Genomic DNA, 23,296 nt, shown 5'->3' on the forward strand with positions numbered 1-23,296 from the left:
ATGATGGTGACTGTTACTGTTTATATAACATAAGTGATAACAGAAACTTGTTTCACAGCATTTTATGTAACTACTAAATAAAAAAGAAAATGGGGAGGGGGGGGGAATGAATTGAAGAAAAAGTATGTTCTTTATTAAACAAATACAATTATACTTGTAGTCAAGTTGGTGTAAGGGGAATAAAAAAACCCACACACTTCAGGACTTCGGTGTTTTTGGAAAAATAATCAGCTTGTAACAGTTTGATAGGTTTGGCTATGACAATCCAAAAGAAAAAAAAAAGTGGGAGCCTTTCCAGTTTGCTCATTTGCTCAAATTCTGTCCCGGCAGCAACTTGGAGAGATGTTCCTCTGCCATTTGTAGTTCAATTGTTTAGCATATTAAACCTCGTCCATCCTCGTTCAGGAACCTCGAATTTTAATCTGTATCGGTTCAAAGTGACTTAGAATTGAGTAAATGGAAATGGCATGCGAAACAATGGGACAGTGATAACACTTAAATAGACCTCAGTAGTTCTACAGAGAAAGTGTGTGTGTGTGTGTGTGTGTGTGTGTGTGTGTGTGTGTGTGTGTGTGTGTGTGTGTGTGTGTGTGTGTGTGTGTGTGAGAGTGTGTGTGTGAGAGAGAAATCGTATCTGTTTAGTGAATGATAGCTCTTTGTGCACCACTCGGGGAATACATCAGCACCGAATATGACTCTGCTGTTCTTTTGCTTTGCCCAGTGATGACATCTTCCAGAGCAGATGTTTCCTCATCAGTAAACCATGCCAGGGAGATTCAGGATTCACTGCAAGCTCATAACCCATTATATGCTAGTTAGAATTTGGCTAAAAACATCTTTCTTTTTTTTTTTTTTTTTTTTTTTTTTTTTTAACCCATTTGTTTGTGCCATGTCAGTATTACTGGTGAAAATGGAGTCATTAAAATGCTGTGTATTGGTAGAACTTCCTGTCCGTTCTCGGTGGAGTTTGGTGATTGGTTGAGCTGAAAGTTTTACAAGTTAAAACTGCTCCCTGGATCAAATCAGATAACACTGGACGTGGTACACTGAATGAGAGACACAGAACTATATAGACACCTACTGTGAGGGAAACATCCTGAGAAAACATGGACCTACCTACAGAGAACATGCAGAGCAACTCGCTGTGGAGAGCGGTCTGAGCTCAAACTCGAACCAGGAACCATTTAACTGTGTTGAGGCAGTGCTACCCATCTGATATGAAAGATACTAAATTTTAAACATTTTAGCCAAAGATTTGTGGACACCGGTGTGCTGGGGTTCTTTCCCAAACTGATGGAACAAAATCATTTTCTTTGGAAGTCTCTTTCAGTGTTGTGTGGTTGATGTGGAAAAACCCGAAAGCCATGAAGATACCAGGTCGGAGTGGAAAATCTTGAGTACCTTGCTGAAGAACTCTGACCTCAACCCTAACTTGAACACCTTTGGAATAAACCGGAACACACACTGAACCCCAGACCTCCTCAATCTCCTCAACATGAACGATTTCACTTATGCTTTTACAGCAATGATCACAAATCCCACCATGTAGTCCCCCAAAAATCTAGTGTAAAGCCTAAGAGAGTGGATCTCATTGTAAACGCACGGCAGGGACTAATTCTCTTCAACTGGAGACCACTCTGTGCAACTGAGAATGGTTCCACATTAACAACCTAAAGATCTTGTTAATCTTGTCAACCTGAGCAACTCAAGAAGGATGGACTTTGAGGATGGATTCTACTGAACGCAGCTCATATTTATCACTTTTCTGCTTATGTGGCTGCATCCGAGTGACTATTTCTTAACATTTTGATTTAATTTGTATTCCCAGCTCCAGTGGTCTCTTAGAGCTCACGCAGCTCAGCGCTGCTGAGTAACACGTGTAACGCAGCATGTAGTGTGAGTCATTTGAGTCAATTCCGAATGAAAAAAACGAATACAAATGAATGCAACGACAACTAAGCGATGCTGTTTTAGGAAAGTAATCACCTCTATTCCTCTAAATTGATTTTAATGTATAAAATAATTGAAACGTTCTTGACATCGTGACGTCGTTCCCACACGCTCCCCCGGTAGTTACGGTACTCGCGGATTACGGATAGGACACGCAGGCGGCGTAATCGGCCTCACAGAACTGTGTGTTCTCGCAAACCGACAGCAGTCGAGGTGATGATGCATTACACATTGAGGAACTTCCTAATTGAGTCAGTATCAGGTGTTAGTCATTATGAGATGCAGCAATCAACACTGTGTGTGTATGCGTGTTGGGAACATGTGCTCTGTTTTTAATTAGATATTTGAAAGAAACAAATGGCGCATGACCGGTTTATTCGGAGTGAACGATTTTGTATTGGTCCTGTATAGAACTTCTGAAGGAAAAATAATGGACGTGGTGGAAATTCATGCCGATATGATGATGATATTATCTATAATGACATACATAGGTGATTTATTTCTCTTCGCTTTTTTCAGATTTTAAAGCTATTTTATCCTACTGGTGTGAATTTGTGTGTATTATACTTTCCTGTAATTAGATTTGCAAAATTTCAGGAATTTTTTTAAAACTAGATATTTTTAATGAGAATTAATGGGAATAAACTGGTAACGTACAGAATTGCAGGTTAGCCTTTAACAGGGAACTTAAATGCAGTGTAATCGTTGTTAAAGACACCAGATTAAGTGCAATTTTAGTTACATTTCTACCTGCACATTCATCAATCACATGCACACAGCACACTTACTCCAAGGTTATTGAGGTCCGTATATCCACTTTGCATTCCTTCATAACATATCACACTATTTCTTGAATCCTGCGTACAATATAATGTCAAAAAATGTCCATCTTGGCAAATATTCGTGTGAATTACATAAATGTACATTTTAAACTTGTCAAAAATGAGATTTTTTTTTAAATATTGTTTTAGTTTGTATGAATGTCAGCTTATGAGCAAACAAAATGTATATACTTATGTTTGTATATGATTAGTTTATATCAATTTCCCAAAATATCTAACTAATTTCAATTCCTAAAATTCCCATAAATTCCTGCCAATTTTCCAATTTGGAATGTTCCTAAAATTCCCCAGATGAAGTTCCCATAGAAAGTTTCTGGAAACTTACCAGAAGTTTTCCACCCCTTTGCAACTCAACCTGTAATATCACAGGTATCATATCAACTGTAGCCTTTAAATATCTTTGAAACAGGACTTTTTTGAAGACGCGCTTCTGCTCGCTCTGGTTATAGAATGGTGATTTGAGTTACTGAAGATGCCTGGAAACAGATGCTGATTCTCCTTCAGGCTCAAGGTGGCTCTGAATGCAGAACCGACACTCTGGGGATGTTTTTATTTATTTATTTTTTGCACCATTCTGTGTAAACTCTAGAGGCGGTCATGTGTAAATCTCCCCCAAAAATCTGCAGTTTTCTGAAATTCTCAACTGGTCATGCCAAATCACACTTTTCCTAGTGTTTCTCTGGCTGATTACATGCATTGGTCACGTGATTAGCTGACTGGAAGATTGCATGGATGAGGAGGTGTATATGAGGGACTGGTGTAGCATTGACATGACCCATTTCTAGTTGAATCATCGAAATTTTCTCCCCTTATTTTTTTTTTGTCAGGATGAATTTTCTCGATCGCCTATCCACGTTTTATTTATTTTGTATTTTTTTTTTTTTAATGATGGTCAAAGTTCAGCGTAGGGTTCGCATGTGAGGCTTGACGATCGAGGGGGGGGGGGGGGGGTGCAGGATTTCGCTTGTGATGAACCACACGCAGGTTCAAATTTCCCCACGTGTTTTTTTTTTTTTTTTATGCTTTTTTTTCTGTTTTGTTTTTTTCGTCGAATGAGATCAGGTTCTCGGAGTTCACCAGAGGCCGAGTCGGTGTTGACTTCTAGCTGAGTCGATGCGTGAAGTGCTGCGTCACTGCTTGCTGATCAGCGTTTCAGAACGCTCGAGCTCGCCAAAACTGCAGCGGTGCTCGGCTTCGGCATTCAAATAACCTTGCCAAATCTGCCATGCCACACGTTTCCCAGGTAACAGCCTTCCGGTTTCTTGGCAAACACAAAAGCGTAGTAGTCTCAGGGCCTGTCTAGGAGAGGGGACACACACACACACACACACACACACACACTCACACACCCACATCCCCTCCTCACTGCTGACATTTTTCTCTCGTCTCAGATTCCAGAGAGCTGCAGGACCAGTGACGGAGACAGAGAGGGAGAGGGAGACAGACTTAGTGGCGTAGTGAAGGAGACAGACATCAGTGGACACGGAAAGAAGAACAAGCGTGAGGCGCTTCAGGAGGCCTCGTCCTAGGGGAAACCCTCACCGTCGCAGAAGTTCTGTGAGTATAGGACGGCGTTTATTTATTTATTTTTTTCCCACTTCTGCCCGGTTTTCATTGGGTGCCGATGTTAGGGGTGTGGCCTGCGGGAAAACACGGAGCACAGCAAGTGGCGTGGGTCTGTTTATTACCAAGACATCAGCTGCTAAACACATGAGGGAGTGGGCTACGTTTATAAACCACATACGCTACATCAACAGGGATCACATGCTTTATGTGTGTGTGTGTGTGTTTGTCATGTGTTCATAGCTTGATGGGGACCGAATATCCACGCAAGGACATCAAAATCTGATCGTTTTGACCTTGTTATAATCCCAACAAAATATCAGTGCTCGTTTTCCAAAACCTGCAGCTTTTATAAAAAAAAAAATACAAATAAAAAGAGCAATAAAGTGTTTTTTTGGGGTCTTTATTATTGTCACTTAAGTTAAAGTTAGAGCTCGACTTGGATGTAACAAAATGTTAACTTGCTGCATTAAATAATTATGATAATGGATCGTCCTCCCAAGGACAGGGTTAGTTAGTGCGTGTTTGTGTGCGTGTTTGTGTGCGTGCACACACTCGAGGGCTATCCAAAATACATTTGAATTTTAATTATGATAAAATAATCATTTGGATGCATTTGAATATTAATGATCCTTAACTACTGCCAGCATTAGCAGAAGCTCTAAACCACTGAAGATGAAAATTGGTTTCGTTTCTTCACCAGGAGACATAAACAATACATTTATTTTAATTATTTATTTAATTATTGTGCATTTATTCTTAAAACACGTTTATTTATTTATTTTTGCTCTACACTTTATGGACAAAAGTGTTGGGACACCTGATTTTTCCAGCCATATGTGCTCCTTATACACACTTAAATAGGATGTTTATAGGATGCAGAAGCATACAATTTTCCCTTCACTTGAACTAGGAGACCTAAACCTTGTCCAGCATGACAATGTTCCTATGAATCTGAATGGACCCCATGTATTGGAGTGGAAGACCTCCTGCTATTGCCCATTGGGATGAATGTGAACTCCATGCCTCCTCACATCACCTACATCAGTACCTGACTTTGCTAACACCCCTGTGGCTGAATGAATCTCCGCAAAATCTTATAGTCGGGTGTCCACATACTTATGGCCCATCTACTCAATGCACCTAAGCCAAATTGTCGTTCTATTCACTATGAACACACACTACATAGGGTGTTACATAATAGACCCTACGCATTTGATGTCGGCGTATTATCGGCGTTTTTTACCCGAGACTACGTTTATGACACAGTGCAGAAGAGAGGTCCAGGCTGAAAAAGGATGTTCATCATCATGGAGTCTAATTTGGATTCCCCAGCATGAGCTGATCACTCTCATTAGAGCTGTTTGCCCTGTAGGCTCTCTGCTGGGTTCATGCACATTTTATTCTCTGCCTGATCTCAATATGTGCGCAATGGGCTGTTACTCTTCCACTAAAGCTGGAACATGCGAAGAGGAAAGCGTGTGATAATTGAGGGTGTGTGCGTGCGTGTGTGCGTGTGTGTGTGTGCGTGTGTGTGTGTGTAAGAGGTAGAAAGAAGAGGGAGAGAGCGATGTGAGAGATGAGACTTACCATGTGTGCCTCAGAGCACCAGTTTTCACTCTGGCTAAATCAGTCTCCACATCTGACTGATCACACACACACACACACACACACACACACACACACACACAATGCTGAGCTTGGTCTCAGAACGCCGCACTATAAGAATAGAAAGAGGTTGGTAAGCTGATATTAGCAAACGTATCACATGCTGGCTGTACGCAGAGGACCATAAAAAGAATGAGTATTTACTGTAAATTCTGCCGATGTGTCTGAGGACACCTGATGGAGACTTGGAGGACTTTCTTTTCCACCTTTTTAGATTTTCTTCATGACGGTCTCGCCGAGTAAAACAAGGCCACACATCATAATATTCAGATCACCATTTATCAACTCTTCGCTGGATGTTGGGTTCATTATTGACAGACTTTGTCTCGTTAGCAATTTGCGAGCAAAGACCACAATTACTTGTCATGTCATTATACAGATTTGTATTTTGGTTTATACAGCTGCAATAGCTGAAATGCCCATGCTTACGGTCACAAGTGCTGCACAATGGCGTCCCGTGTAGCACCGATGCTTCATAACCTCAAGGTTTAATACTTACCTCAGGTTATTGTCAGTATTGAGTTTTACATGTTCTTCTCATGTATATGCATATTTATGGGTTTCATGTAGGCTTTGTGATTTCCTCCTCTCGTAACCATACTAGTAGTTTGGTAAAAAAAAAAAATCGCCCCTAGGTGTGAATGGTAATCTGGGATTGACTGGAGTCCCATCCAGGCTGTATTCCTGGGATCGATGCCAGATTCAGCACATGCTTCAGTCTGACTCAGCGTGAGCCTTTCATGGTTAAAAGCTGGTTTGAATGTTCTCTTTACCCTGTAATAAAATCAAGAGAATGGACGGACCATGTGTGTATGTACCTAGCTAGCTGGTTTACTTAGAAATCGACTCAGGAATGATGTTCCGCTTTGGTTTAAGACTTAAATGGGAATATTCCTCTCGCGTCCTTTCATCAAATGCTATTATCAAAGCTAGTTAGTACTACTGCGTCTATATACCCAGTTTTAGCTATAAAAGAAACTCTTTTCTACAGGCAAGCTTGCAGTTAGTGGTAGTGATTAGATTGGTTCCTAACTGCAGGTACCATTAAAAAATACATTTTATGGAAGTTTATTTATTGTTTTATTTAGTTCCTTTATTCAATTATCATTTTGCATTGACTTTGAAACTGTGCCTCGAATGAAGTTCAAGCATTGAGACTTGGCTAGAAATTTGAGCTAGCATAAATTAGAATTGCTCCAGCTAGCGTTCTCAGCAGTCTGTTTTTTGTGAGCCGATTAGAAAAATAAACAAATAAGTTAATAAATAGATAGATACAAATTGTGTTGCAAATGCTTATACATGTGTTGAATTAATTGTGCACTTATGTTCAGCCGACTTGAAAATAAACGGATTTTGGCTATCGCATGAAAGTGTAAAAATGTTGGAAATTCGGACTGAAAGTGTTACCCAGTTGTATTATTATTATTTTAAAAGATTGGATCTCGCAATAAATCATTCCAACTGAAGAGAACAGGAGTAAAGAAATTGAAATAGATTGTGTTTCCTCGGCTCTCCAGCACGTCTCATCATTAATGCATTCAAACAGCAGCAGCTACTCATTCTGTGTTGCCAGATCAGTCAGGATCCCACGTTTGGGCCATTATCAATCGCCTCAAGTTAAAAACTGGGGTTGGGCTGAAAGCAGTGAGTGAAAGTAAATATTGGTTTAACCTTTTGCAGGTTATAAACAATTAATTGTACTGAGCAACTCTGCCTGTTGTGCCATGCATGTGTGTGCCAATTCTGCTGGAACACAGCTTAAATTTCAACGTTTCACCAACGTTTTTGCATACCTGCTTATTAGCGTTTTATTCTGCCCAAAAACCAGTGTGTCCTGAATTTTACTTCCAGGTTCGCCCTAGAATTTTCGTTTTTGATTTGGTTTTGATTCGCCACCATGTTAAATCTGTGCATATTGGGCAGGTTAGAGCTTGCGGAATCCTTTGAAGTGGATTTATTGGAACAGTTTATGTCCGGTAACAATGGAGCCTTTCACACAACGACGTCACAAGACCATACATTTTCCATTTAGTCCTTTGGATCCCTAACCATATTCAAAGCAACTTAGAAAAGCATACCATGAGTAGGATGCAAATTAATAAGAACAACACGGGGAGAGAGCGTATGAATGCGTTCGTAATACGAAAGAGGAACAGTTTATCTATGCATTATCAAAAGCACATATGCAACTTGGGGCTAAGAATAATTTCAAAGTGCATTAGTTATAATAGAGAAACAGAAACCGCATTGTTCATAGTTGGCGAAAGAAGGATTTACTTAATTGAAAAGGATAGAAGATCCCTGATAGGCATGCGCTGAAAGTCAGTCATAAAGGGAAAAGATGGTTCTGTCTACAGACTGAATGTTTAAATATAGTGGATAGAACAGTCACGGACTAACAACCCAGTAACGGTAAAAAATTTTGTCAGCAAAATTCACAAGTGTTAATACAATGCTTTTTGTGGAAATGCAGAGATCAGCAGTTCCACATCACAGACTTCTGGAGTCGGGAAAAAACTAAACAAAATTACATCAAGTTTAGCGTGAATTTGCTTTATCATCCAATAACACAGCTGAATTGGCTAGATTTATTTCTGAAGGGTCAGACCTTTGTACTGAAACTCGTATCTGAAATATGTGCAGGCATCTTGTTCAAAAGGTCCCCAATTGGCTACACATTTTTATCACTAAGAAATAGTGCTATATTTTTTTGGTTCTAGGTTATCTTCGATTTACATAGAGTTTCATTTGGAATTTGCATCATCAACCAGTAGCTTAACCACTCTTTCTGGATTGATTTTCGTAGATCTGGTCATTTTTTTTTCCCACTGCAACCCAAGAAAGATCTGAAACGTGTGTAGGCATCATATTTTTCCCCAAAGCTTCCTGACTTAACTATAAATTTGACAGCACAAAATAGGCGGTGTGGTGTGCAAGATTCCGTCTGTGGTTTGTAATGTTTATTGGTTACCATCTTGAACAGGGTACTACGCAAGGAAGCTGCCAAGAAACTCCCAGTGCACAGGAATCTGTGTACATATAGAACTTGATTGCCCCTAAATTAGCGAAATCAAAATTCACTGTTGAAATTGAAGGGAATGATACTGCTAGCTAACTTTTAATCACATTTTGTTATGGAGTAACCGTCAACATCAGATTGACAGGGACTTAAAAACTAAAGAGAGCTTTTCTACCCAGAAAGTACAAATGTAGGCATCATCTTAAATGTATCACCAAAGAAAATACTCAAATACTTACGGAAAATTAAGGACTCCATATAACCGCTAAAATCTGCCGTAACGTCTCATTTTACCCACCTTGATCCTGCCATGGAAAGAGTCAATGCTAGCTCGGCATTGAAAAAACAATAAACAAACGAACAACTAGCAGACTGACAGGGTCAGTAAGAACCAGTCTCGCAACACAACTTAAGGGTTTTCGGATACTGCACTTGTGGATGATATGGGCATTTGTTAGACTTCACAGTCACAGGATTTGGGCTACATCTACACTAATCCGGATAAATTTGAGAATGGCGTTTTCACCTAATCCGCATTCACACTTTAATTTTCCCTGCTTTTATTTCCTTTCTGACTCTTTGAAATGGAGCGGAAATGACTAATAATGCATCTTTTTGTATTCACTTTGGAGTGTTTTTAAAAAGCGATGTTTGGTTTATTTTTTGACTGAAAACGTCATCTCAGTGTGGACAGAAGGATTAAACAGAGAGAAAAATAGGAAAAGAAAAAAAAAAAAAGTATGGCCTCAGATGAGGCAGTGCCAGTCATTTTAAGGTACTTAAGTGGTTGAGTTTGACCCAGAGTTACCGTCACATTAGCTGGCTTATTGTGGTGTCAATGTAGGCTTGCAGTTGCTAAGATCACGTGAACCAGGTTGCGATGATCCAGTAAGGGCAGAATTGGTCAGAAGAGGCAACCCTATCCGCTTTTTTGTTGTTAAACCTTCCAGTTGCTTGGACCAGGTGGTTCAAGAACAAGAATATTATAAACTGATTTGAAAAATTCCCTTATTCAACGCAAGTACTCGCTTTATCTCAGTCAGGGATGCCATGAATCCAGAGGCTAACCTGGGATAATGGTGCAAGACAGGAGTCTAGTCAGGATGGGCCATTAAAATTGTCAAGTCAAGTTTATTTCTAGAGCGCTTTTCACAACACACATTGTCTCAAAGAAGCTTTACAGAATTTTAACAGAATGGTGTGCATTTATCCCTGATGAGCAGCCATGGTGACTGTGGCAAGAAAAAACTCCCTTAGATGTTATGAGGAAGAAACTTAGAGAGGAACCAGACTCAAAAGAGGAACATTTAACTCAACATTTGCGATCATCATAGATCAAACACCAGCTTCTCCATGCCAGAGCCTTTAAACACTCAAGGAGGTCCAATGTCAAAACTCTAATTGGCACTGGTACGTCTCTATATGGTTCGGGAAGTTTGCGAGTTCGGCATTTACTTCTTTAAAAGTCCACAATCTTTATAAGGTGGGACGTGACTGGGGCTGGAGCAACCTCAGGATGCCTTGGGATGGGTAAAAACATTTACTCACACAATTTCTTAAAGTCAACCCATCTATCTACATATTTTGGACAGAAGAAGAAAACCGGACAACCCTGATCAAACCCATGTGGAAATCACAGACCGTAACCCAAGATTAGACTGAGACTCAGACCTATTACCGTAGAGCTGCCACATACTGCCACAGAGTTATTTTCTTGTATTAATCAGATAAAATCTATTCACTGCATTGCTAGGAAAGATGAACAAACAGGTTTTGGAGCAGTTTGAAAGGTTTAAAGAGAGCACGGTTCAACAAAGGAAGTGAGACAACAAAAATAGCAAACAAATTAACATGGTTATAAAGTGTTTGTTTAAAAGTAGTTTCCAATTAGAGTTTTAGTTTAGAATTCCAGTTAAAGCTTTGTTGGACTGATGAGGATCAGTATTACCATTGTGGAAAGTAATCCAAATAATTAAATAGTCTCGTGTGTGTCTGTGTGTGTCTGTGTGTGTCTGTGTGTGTCTGTGTGTGTCTGTGTGTGTCTGTGTGTGTCTGTGTGTGTCTGTGTGTGTGTGTGTGTGTGTGTGTGTGTGTGTGTGTGTGTGTGTGTGTGTGTGTAAACCTAAAGAGCCATGAAAAGACAGTATTGCATGTAGCCCGATTCTCGACAGCTCAGAGAGTTGCTTGTGTAACCGATGCATCTCAGCCAGCGAGAGGGCGGATGGGTGGGTCGAGCTTTCGGGATGGAACGGACGTTTTGAAAAATTGATAACTCTGCAGAAGGCATCCATGTCTTATCTATCCACGTCCATTAAAGCGCCGATTGGAATTTGCCAAAAGAGCTCAGTTACTGCTGTGAGTTTATGAACAGAGAGCCCAGAACTGTACAGTAGGTCCTGCTTCATTCTCATCTATTAACATTGATGATCAAAGACTAAAAGTTTTCAGCGTAATGAATGGAGGTCAGGTTCGGGTCGTTGGAGCACAGTGCCCATAAAACCCGAGCTGAACTCATTGTGTTTGTTTGCATGCAGCATTACTGATGTGCTGTGTGTATCCTTCGGTTCCTGTGGAGTCAATATTGAGTTTGGCAGCGACTGAAATTCCTGTGCTGCTAATGTGCTGTAATAAATCCGGTTGGATGAGGAGGCGGAGGTGGGCTCCTCTTCACTCACTTTATTTGTTCAGTGGAGCGTCGAAGAGGCTCGGCCCTCTAATTTGATTGGCTCTGATGAGCGGTGCATTGAAGCCGATCCTAGATCCAAAACTAGAACTCTCTCAGCTGTTGTTCTAGCCAAGCAAGACACAGAACAATAATATGATTCTGGTATGCTCTATGAAACAATACTATACAAGACCTTCTGGAGTTTTCAAGTACAAGCCAACACCCAGGGTTCAAAGATTTCGACAAGGAGGAGTACGGTGGAATTAGAAAAAGAAAAGCTGAGTTATGGAACAGAATGGGGTTTTTGTCATTCTTTTGGTACATGAATGTACCTTTTGTACTGCTACAAATCTTCAGAACAGAACAGTAACTGTAGACATTTCTATGACTGACCAATACTTGTGTTCTAAAAGTGTTGGCTGTAGACCAATACTCGGCATACAGGTAGCTACAATTGCCAGCTCTGAAAAACACTGGAACCCTCAGGTACAGAACGTAACCCAGATCATGGAATATTTAAAGGCAGGCCATTAGAATACTTAGCAATGAATCAGTGGCAATCGACACCTCTCATGCAAAGAACCCTACCCAGGATTTGGAATTGTTCACTGTGAAAAAGCCTAGTTAGGCAACATTGTCCACGTTCTAGAATATCAAGGACTGCCCAGAGTTTGCGTTCTCAAATTCTTAACCATAGACCATATACCGAAACAATATTCCCAACTTGAGACCAATATTAAACTGCAGTCTTTCCAGACCTCCTTCATGCAAAATTTCTACAGAATTGTACTGTGAAAATGGGTGAAAATAATCTGATAATGATGTATATAAAATATACAATGTGTTTATACCAGACACCTTTTTTATATTCATTGTATATCTATTTAAATCTGTGTTGTATAAAAGTAGTAAATACTTCTTTCATATTCCATTTTCTGAAGGGGTCACACCAGGACGAATCGATCCGAACCTCTGTTGGTAACATCTTTATGTGATAGGAATTCACAGGTCAGAGTTCAACACAGACTTGAACTTTGGAATGCAGAGAGATGCAAAACTTCTTCATAATGTGTATGCATTTCCAGGGTGCTTGTCCACATGCCTTGAATGGACTTCCTGGAACAAAAGATTTTGCCTAACTCTTTAATATATAGAAAAATTCCCATATTCTAAAATACTCAGATACGGGACAGACCGGTACAGTGAATATGCAATTCTCAATACTCAAAATGCGGTGGACGAAATACACATCATGTATATTGAGTTCAAATAGAAATACAGTAGGTAAAATATTACTCCAGTAAAAGTGCTGCCTTTATATTTTTACCTGAGGAAAAAGTACAAAAGTATTTCCCTTCAAATGTACTTAAGTATCCAAAGTACTATGATTTTATTACAGCTGTAATGTTTTTATATCACTTTTGCATAATTAACTAAGTTTATGGGAAAAGTCTCTATTAACAGAATGATATTAATGAGTCAAACACTTACTGATATCTATTAAAATTATGAGCCCAAAACGTACTTCAAAAATATTATGCGAATAAGGCCACGGGTGTTTGGCAAGTTGGAGTCTCTTCCATCATTTATTCCTCTCAAAATGTTCTGCTTGCTGTTGAACTGACACTGAACTTATGTTCGTGCTAAATAGATACCACCAAGCAGCAATCAAAACAAGTCTACCCTTACTGGTGGTTTGCTGCGTGTTTGACCAGTTACGTTTTTATATTAAAAAAAGAAGATATTTGACTTTGAAATGTAGTAAAGTAAAAAAAATAAAAAATCTCCCTAAACAGAAATACTTCAGTAAAGTACAGATATTTATATACGCTATTTCTGTATTGCCCTTTAGTTTACATTTTGTTAATTACAAGGTACACTCCAGTGCTAAGTTCTCTCTTACACACTGTACCTTGTAGTATACAGTATGTTTACTGGTGGCACTATTTTGTGTTTTGTGTATTTGTCCTACACTCTCTTGTGTCGTCTTGCACTGACTTGTGTTGCACTGTTTGCACCAGGTTGCACTTTATGTGGCGAGGACACTTACTACTCCTCAGCTCTTGTGTTTTCTGTTATGTAGCTTCATGCTAAATGTACCACCAGGGTTCTGGAGGAACGTTGTTTTATTTCGCTGTGTACTGCGTCAGCTATATATGGTTGAAATGACAATAAAAGCTACTTGACTTGAGATGCGTGAAAGAGCTACTTAAATACAGTAACGATTTACATTTACTTTGTAACTGTCCACGGGTGCTACTCAGATATCTGTGGCAAAAGAACCGATTTAGGCTCTAGAATATTCAGGGTCAGACCAAATATACATTTCCACTATTGTCAGCTAAAGTGTTTAGAAAGTTATGGAATCGTTAGCTATAAAACTTTAAAAAGAACGCCCGAGTGTAACCTGTAATTGTGAAATGTATCTGTTTATTTGACCATGTGTGATTAGTAATATATTGTCCTTTTACTATTACTATGTGAATGAATACATATAAAAAAAAATAAAAAAAAAGTTTCCAATGCTGTAAATGAATAAAACCCACCACTGCATGATGCTGCATCTGCCTGCTCAGGGTCAATGTGCTGGTTACATTTCTGTACATGTTTATTTATTTTGGGGAAAATGCTCCTGCCAAATCTGTTAGAAATTAATGCAGACTGTAAACGAATAAGTGTGAGAGTGGGTTTTTAAAAAAAACAGCCCCATGCGGTCTCTAGTAGGAGATGCGGTTGAGGACCTGGCCGAGGCCATGCTGACAGTGCTGACATTCGCACACTTGGATTTCGTCCTGTTTTTTTCCGCTGCTCATTTTTAATTAAACTGAAAACCTCTCCGATTGACGGCCACGCCCACTTTGGGTATCGGCATTGGAAATGCAGATAGAGATATTCAGAGCACTTTCGCTGCCGTTGTGTAGTGTATTATTTATAATATATATTTCTGATTTTGTTGGCAAGTGAACAGAATGGGTGTGTGTATTCTGAAATCCTGTTATGTACGCCGAAGTTTGCACATCGTTGTATTTCAGTGGATGATTACTTGTGTTTTAACTGGGACAAAGCGTTATTCTGCGAGACATAAAATATGTTTAGAAGCCGAGGATAACCTTCAGCTAACAAATACACGTTATAGTAGCATGCAGGTGACACGCTAGTTGGCTGCCAACTTGATGCTTTTTTTTTTTTTTTTTTTTTGTAAATTGGCTGATATATAAAGTCAGGCATTTATTAACAAGGATTTTATTTGTTTATTTATGTTGGCATGTTTTCATTTTGGTTCGAATTCAGCCAAGTTGCTAAGGAACTATCTCATGCTGCCCTTCACTCCCCTTCTTGTTATTCAGAGTTGCTCTCTGAAAATTATGTTAAACTGACACCAACGCCAAGAATTTTTTAAAATAATGACTGTTGCTTTTGGCTTGTGGAGAAGTTTCATGTTCATCAGTGTTTCTGGCCACCATGTTGCATCTCCTGTGCCAATCTCAGGTCAGAGGTTCTGCCAGTCAGCTGTCTCTGTCGGAGAGATAAAAAGTAGTGAGGATTTTTTTAATGATCGTTTTCTTCAGGGGAATATAAAGTGGCTCGATTTTGCCAGATGACCCAGTTTAGTTTAGCAACCCAGTTCAGAAGTTTGCACATCCAGGCAAGGGTTGTGAGCAGCGCGCTGATCCAGAACCCATCTGCAAAGCGCCCGTTGCCAAATACTATTTGATTACGAGTGCACAGAAGATTTCTGGAGCAATTGAATTTCAGTTTGATTTTCAATTTGCAAATGGTCGACTCAGAATTGGATTGTACTGTGGCAAATGTGTGTTTAAAGCTGATCTTTATTTCGCAAAGATATGCATGAATTGAGAAAGAGGAAAAAAAAATACACCATTGTGGTCTTGTCATATTATAAATCCCAGTTAGTGAACCCTTCGTGACGCATCGTTAAATGTTGGCCTCCGTTATTAAAACCGGAATGATTTCCATTCGTGTGAATTCGTGTGAATGTTGTGAGTCATAAAGAACCTCTCATCTGGAGCGTCACAATCACAGAAACTCATCTGGAGCGTCAATATCGCAAGAACCTCTCATCTGGAGCATCTGCAGTTGGTCAGCGTGATCAAAAGCGCACAATAAAACATTTATAAATCGGTTAGAGCCGTTGTTCTCGACGTGGCCTCTGTCAGATCAAGCTTACAAGGAAGAACAAGGAAAAGAGCTGTTCATGTGATGCAAAATGTTTTGAATCTACATTTCATTCCCGTGTAGCTGAAGTTATTTGGGCAAAAAGTTCATGAAAAGCTCATGAAGATGAAGGGGCGATGAAGGGGTGCATTTGCATAATGAGGCAATTTATTTTTTTTAATAATTGGAATGTACTGATGAACTGAACGTTTTGCGATCATAAAGAAGGGGGGGGTCGACTTTTTCGCAATTGAAAGGTGTCCCTTGCTACAAAAGAGAGTCTCTGGATTAGTGAGTTAATTTCCATATTTGTGTAATGTGCCAGTGTTTAAACCGACAGTATTGCACCGGAGTGTGAATATTCTCTTGTATCACCATTTAGGACTGGAGGAATAATAGTCAGTAAGCATTGTATGAATCCCAGAAGTCCGAAGCCGGATTTGTTTTTGGAATAGGATTAGGCTCGTGGGACAGCTACAAAACGTTTTTTTGGGATTCCCGAAAAGCAAAGTGTGCTAATGGGCAAAGGAATTAATCTTTATATTGGATGTTTTTGTTTATGCAGGCCGTTTTCTGCATCAGCTCCGAACATAGAAGTTTGATTCGTCATTAGAGGATCCTTATCGGATCGTATAACTTGCATTTATCGTGTTCCAGAGTGTATTTCAGAGTATCGGGATACATTAAATTAAATATCCTGAATCTATGTATTTTACTAAGGCTGCTGTTGTTGCAATGTCCATTGTTAAAAATGCTATACAGAAAAAGAAATATTCTCAGATCAATCCTAGACTTACCAGAATTCTATTTAATTCAATTCTATTCCATTTATTTTTATATGTATAGCGATTTTATGAATGGACATTGTCTCATAGCAGCTTTGCACAGATAAAGTGGTAATAAAAATGTAATAAATGTTGGCATTTAGCAGATGTCCTTATCTAGAGCGACTTATAACTGGAAAGTAGAGGGTAAAGGACCTTTTACAAGGACCCAGAATTTGTATCTTGATGGTGAACTTGTGGCCTTCTAATCCAGAGTCTAATGCCTGAAACTCTAGGTATCCAGAATAGTTTCTGAATGTACTTTGGAAATTTATCTTGAAATGTAAAATTCTTTCTACACAAATCCCAGCCGTGTTAAGAAGCTAGGGCCAGAGTGCAGGGGCAGCCATGATGCAGCACCCCTGGAGCACTAAAGGTTAAGGGCCTTGCTCAATGGCCTGAGAGTAGCAGCTTGGTGATACTAGGGATTAAACCCCCCCCCGATCTTCCGAGCCTTAACCACTTAGCTACCACTTTACCCTAATAGCGTCTGCCAAACGCTCTAAATGTTAATATACAGTCTATCACAATGCATAATACACATAGAGGCAGTTTAGTGTTATCAGCTCAGACCACTGTAGATCAGCGCATTGCAAACTGGGTACATCAGCAACAGGCAGAGTTCAAATTAAAATTAAACAGCTTCTTGCTCACCATTGATATGATTTATTTTGAGAAAATCTTCATGGCACAGGAGAGTGGTAGCTCAGTGATTAAGGGGCTGTACACTGATCAGAAGGTCGGGCTTTCCATCTCCAGTTTCGCCGAACTGCCACTCTTGGGCCCTTGAGCAATGCCCTTAACCTTTTGTGCTTCAGGGGTGCTGTATCACGGCTGACCCTGCGCTCTGACCCCAGCTTCTGAACAAGCTGGGATATGCGAAGAGAAGAATTTCACTTTGTGCTGTAATGTATATGTAACAAATAAAGGCTATTCTATTCTATTCTATTCTATTCTATTCTATTCTATTCTATTCTATTCTATTCTATTCTATTCTATATTGTTGTAATATTGTTCTAACCCACGAATTATCCTTTAAAAATTTTGGAATAAACATTCATGCTTGGTTGCTTTGGAATGGTTGGAAAAATACCATTACATCATTACATTACATCATATCACAATGCATTTTTGAGAATGTTTCAGGTTTCATCAACATCCCACTCCATTCCTACCAATTGATCCCAATAGATGGTAATATATAACGTGTTTTATTTGACCTCTGAATAAACCTTTTTGATGTTTTCCTTTCCTTTCCTTTCCTTTCCTTTCCTTTTTTTTTTTTTTTTTGTTTTTTTTGTTTTTCGTTTTGGCTTTATCACCCGAGCCTTTTCTCTGCACACTGGATGAATAAGGCAGTGGACTAATTACTACCTGAATGAGTGTCATTGTTTCCCAGTGCTGCTTTTGTGACTGATGCTTCACTCGAGGTGGCCATGTGGAACTGCAGCGCTGGTGTAGTTTTACACAGCATGAGTGTGTCACAGTAACACCACCATGGACGGATAAAAACATTTGTTAAAATGAGAAATGATTCAGCGAAGACCTGCTCTACCTTTTATGGTAAGAGTTTTACTTTGGAATAGGGGTGTAGGAGATATATATATATAGTCTATGATAGTACCGTAATTGCACGACGTGAGATTTGACATTATCGAATATATCGCAAACAAAACACACCTACAGAGTGAACGCATACACTGCATGATTCAGTGTATTGAAATGCATTTAAAATGATCACAAAATTCAAGATTCGGGGCAGAAATTGTGTGCGTTTCTTTTAATTCATATAGTAAATAGTAATATCACGATCTCCAAAATTCAGCTTTTAAAATATAATATAAAATGTATATTATATTATAGTATAAAATACTGATGTAATTTGCTTAGTAACAGCAAAAATGTCTTATTATCCTAATTAACTGATTAAACCACCACACAGAATATGAAGAATCTAAAAACATTTTAGGAATCAGCTAAATATTTTCTATCTTTATCAATAAAAGATCAAGATATAATGTTTTGTCAATATTGCAAACCTGGTCATCGGTATAATGAACAAAAATTGCCAGATGATTAAAGAAAGAAAGAAAAAAAGGACATGATAAAAGTCTTAATGATGATACTTAGTAGTTTCTGTAAGTTCCAAGTTAACGCTGAGGAAATCTAACGCGTCAATGAGATACAGTAGGAGTATCCCTGATGTGTGTGTGTGTGAGAGCGAGAATGTGTAGGTGCGTGTTTTGCTGTGTTGTGTGGTTTCTCAGTCTGAATGATGTCCAGATCCTCTGCACTTTAGATTTCCTCCCTCGGAGTGCTGGGATAATGCTCCCACCAGTCCAGGGTTGTTTTGTGCAGCAGGGTTGCCTTTTACAAACGTTTCCATTGCAGTAAACATTGAGTACAGCCATAATATTGTAACACACTGTTGAGTCATGTTTGGATGCCATATAGCACATATTAGAAGTGTGAAGGTGGCAGTGAACTGGTGTTCCTGTTGCTATGTTATTGCTTAGTGTCATGCTGTCAGGGATGAATGTAATAGCAAAAACATGATATTGCGATACTTGAACTGGTAAAGTGCACTATATGGACAAAAAAGTTTGAGGATTCCTTATTATTAGAAGATTCGTATGTGCTTTTTGAACACCCCAACCCACATCTAGTTCCTATTTTCTGTTCTTATATCCTCAACACCTTTTGAGAAGATGTTCCACTAGATTTTGGAGTGTGCTTGTGGAGATTCTTTTAGCCACAAAGGTGTTAATAAAGTCAGGTACTGATGTAGGTGAGGTGAGGAGCCCCAGGGTGCAGTCAGCGTTCACATTCATCCCGAAATGTTCAGTTGTCACAAAAGCTATTGTCTATTTAGTGTACCTGCAAAACTGCAAGTCCACATTTAAAGGTCAAAATTCCATTTATTTTCATCAAATCTTTTAATAATACCTGTGAAAAACTGGTTAAAAAAAAAAAAACAGGGGGGTAAAAGATGAGACATCGGTACGAATATAGAATTTTAGCGTCCGGTCTGTGAGTAAGACACTCTGTGGGTGTTTGACGCTGCTAACAAACAAAACCACGCCATGATGTAATTTATCACAATATCAGTGTCATATCTCCCAACACTACATCCCATTTATTTCCTTGGCTATACGAATGTAGCGCAATAAGTAAGATTTGAAACACTTGTTTAGTTATATATACCCGTAAAACAAGGTAGTTTATGTTCTAGCAGCTATAAACACTCATTCTCTTATTATCTCTTCAACACTTTTCTCTTTATTAGCAGCTCAGGTGCTGGAGGCTCCTTTCTTACAGCACTAATGGCCTTCTTAATGATGAAAGAAACAAACGCTGCATTTATTTGTCACATGTTCATTACAGAATAGGGAAATTCTTTATCATATCCCAGTTAGAAAGCTGGGGTCAGAGCATAGAGGGTTAAGGGCCTTCCTGAAGGGCCCAACAGTGGCAGCTTGGCAGTTTGACATATTTGCATTGGTTATTTATATATAGTGGTTAGTAGATGCGCTATACTTTTATTATTTAGAAAGTGACCAATAATTTGTGACCAATATTTTATATGTTGATCGAATTTCTCTTCTCTAATCCGTTTCCTGAGCGCATCCTCTCAGCACCACTGCTGCTACGTGAATATGACGTATCGCAACACTACGGAGACCGAGGCGTGTCCTGAGAATCACATAGAATACAGATTAACATGGCAGAGGTAGAGCTGTGTCTTCCTGGAGGCAGTACAGGAAAAGAACGTCTGGGTTTATTTCATCTTTTCTTCATTCTTTTTGCACCAAAAAAGTCAGAAGGCTGAATGAATGATTTGCTGTCTGTCTGAGCCAAAGTGAATTGCAGAGCATCATAATTTTTCCATTGAATCGCATTGTGTTGAAACGAATCGAAATCGGATCGCACTGCATTGTAATTGGGGTGAATCGCATCACATTATATTAGCTGCTTCATATGTATATTTAATGTATCGTATCGTTGGCTATGCATTTCGATGCAAATCGCTTCGGCCTCAGTTATGGAGATGCACATCACTAATATATATAATTTTGGGATTAGAGGTTCCTATAGAAATTCTCAAATATTAAATGAGAGCATTGATATAAAATAAACCCTAGATTTGCATTGCAGCAAAAAAAAAATACTGTGTGTATGTAGAAAGCTGGTGTTGTAGAAAAATAAATCGGCGCTGTGGTGCGGTTACATTTTAATCACCACAGGTTAATTTTATCCAAATAGACGTGGATCCAGAGCGAAATTCCTTCAGTTGTGCGGTTGTGGGTCACAGGTATTGCTTGTAGGAATTTATGTAGTAGACCATTATGTAATTAAATCCATAAACAGCAGATAAAAAGTGTAAGATTAATACTAAACGCTGCAGTTTCATTAGAAACCTGAAGGCAGACAGAACACCAATGCCACACAACTACTGCAGAAAAATACACGTGTGTGTGTGTGTGTGTGTGTGTGTGTGTGTGTGTGTGAGTGTGTGTGTGTGCGCGTGCAACTTTTTTCCCTTCTCGTGCCGAATGTTTTCACACATTTAATAAGTATTTCAGCCGAGCCTCGAGCCTGTTCCGACCCTTGGAAGAATGTCATGTGCAAAAACTCTGCTGATAAACTCATTCCCACTTAATCAAACGTAACGCACACTTTAGTGAAATAATGGAATAGCCAGAATAGAATAGCCTTTTATTTGTCACATATACATTACAGCACAGTGAAATGTTGTTCTTCGCATATCCCAGCTTGCTTGGAAGCTGGGGTCAGAGCGCAGGGTCGGCCATGATACAGCGCCCCTGGAGCACACAGAGGGTTAAGGGCCTTGCTCAAGGGCCCAAGAGTGGCAGCTTGGCAATACCGGGGCTTGAACCCCCGACCTTCCGATCAGTAATCCAGCGCCTTAACCACTGGAGCCACCACTCCCCCCCCAATAGGCTGAAACATTATCGCTCTGATCGTTCTGCATGTTCAGGGACCCGTGTTTTGTGTCCCGAAGCGAAATTCAGCATGTGCAATATTGTTGTCAAAGATTTTATATTCCCCTTAAATTCAGCATAAAGAGGAAATATTCAGTTCCCTCTTTCTCTGAATATCGTTGATTAGTCAAGAAAGGGTTAGGGGTGTGTGTGTGTGTGTGTGTGTGTGTGTGTGTGTGTGTGTGTGTGTGTGTGTGTGTGTGTGTGTGTGTGTGTGTGTGTGTGTGTGTGTGTGTGTGTGTGTGTGTGTGTGTGTGTGTGTGTGTGTATGGAGATGTTTTATAGCTCTTTAGTTTTGTATAGTATCTTGGATCTTCATTTATTATGAAAGTGCTTTTAAAAGTTACACTCGGTTCAACACTTTTATTTTGGGTAACGTGAGATATGACGTTGAAAAAGTTCTATTAAAACTAATAAAACACAAAATATCCATTAAAGTGTTGGGACTTTTCCAGCCATATGTGGTTCTTCCTCAAACTCTTACCTCAGAGTTGGAGGCATACAATTGTATAGGACGTCTTTAGATTTGTCGGAGCATGAGATTTTCCCTTCACTTGAAATAGGAGACCCAAACCTGTTTCAGCATGAAGATATGTTTTACATGGTATGGAGTAGAAGATCTAATATAAATCTTAACCCTATTGAACAATAAATGTGAAGGCTGACTGCACCCCAGGCCTCATCACCTCACCTACATCAGTGCCTGACTTTACTAACACCCTCGTAGCTCAATGAATCTCCACAAGTGCACGCCACAATCTGGTGGAACATCTTCCCAGAAGAGTGGAGCTCATTAGAACAGCAAATGGCTACTAAATATGGTTCAAAAAGCACACAGTCAGGTCTCCACAAACATTTGGCTTGTTTGTTCTTTGGCTTATTTCTGTAATAACTTCATCTATGTAAATTTTGTTACTAATAAAAAAACGGAGTCTAATAAAAAGGTAAAGGAAGGGGTAGCTCAGTGGTTAAGATGTTGGACTTTTGTTTAGAAGATCGTGAGATCAATCCCACCACCACTAAGCTGCCACTGCTGGGCCCTCAAGCAAGGTCCTTAACTCCAAACTGATCGGTTGTCCAAATGAGATGAATGCAAGTGTCATCTGCCAGCAAAAGCAGCAAATGTAACCATTTTATATCAATTCTAATGATTATTTGTAGCAGGTATATATGTTAAATTTACCATGAACTCCTATGTTGAGCTGATTTATTGTTTAGGAGCACCTGGTTTCACAACTCTAACTGACCGTAGAAGACTGTAGGATGGACGTTGTTCATAATCACACACTCCATTGCTCATTATATTATTATTATTATTATAACACTCTGGTGTTTTATTGTTTTTTATGATCTATAATCACACTACTCTTGGTGTCACTCAGATGAGGATGGGTTTCCTTTTGAGTCTGGTTCCTCTCAATGTTTCTTCCTCATACCATCTGAAGGCGATTTTCCTTGCCACAGTCGACCCAGGCTGCTCATTGGGGATAAATACCCATCATTCACTTATATTCATTCTATCATTCTTACATTGTGTAAAGCTGCTACTTCTAAAAAAGCTGCTACAATTGTCCATTGTGAAAAGT

The 23,296-nt window shown here is 39.3% G+C and overlaps 1 protein-coding gene across 4 annotated transcripts in view; it reads left to right on the top strand.

Annotated features, from left to right (window-relative positions):
* zhx2b (zinc fingers and homeoboxes 2b) overlaps positions 1 to 23,296 on the top strand; it is a 52,104-nt gene that overhangs the window by 8,938 nt on the left and 19,870 nt on the right. For all 4 annotated transcript variants that reach the window (XM_083546614.1, XM_083546613.1, XM_083546612.1 and 1 more), the window contains one exon: positions 4,184 to 4,349. The gene's annotated coding sequence lies outside the window, so the exon portion shown is untranslated. The remainder of the gene's footprint in view (positions 1 to 4,183; positions 4,350 to 23,296) is intronic.

Source organism: Silurus aristotelis, assembly GCF_946808225.1.
Source record: "Silurus aristotelis genome assembly, chromosome: 7".
Classification (NCBI taxonomy): Eukaryota; Metazoa; Chordata; class Actinopteri; order Siluriformes; family Siluridae; genus Silurus; species Silurus aristotelis.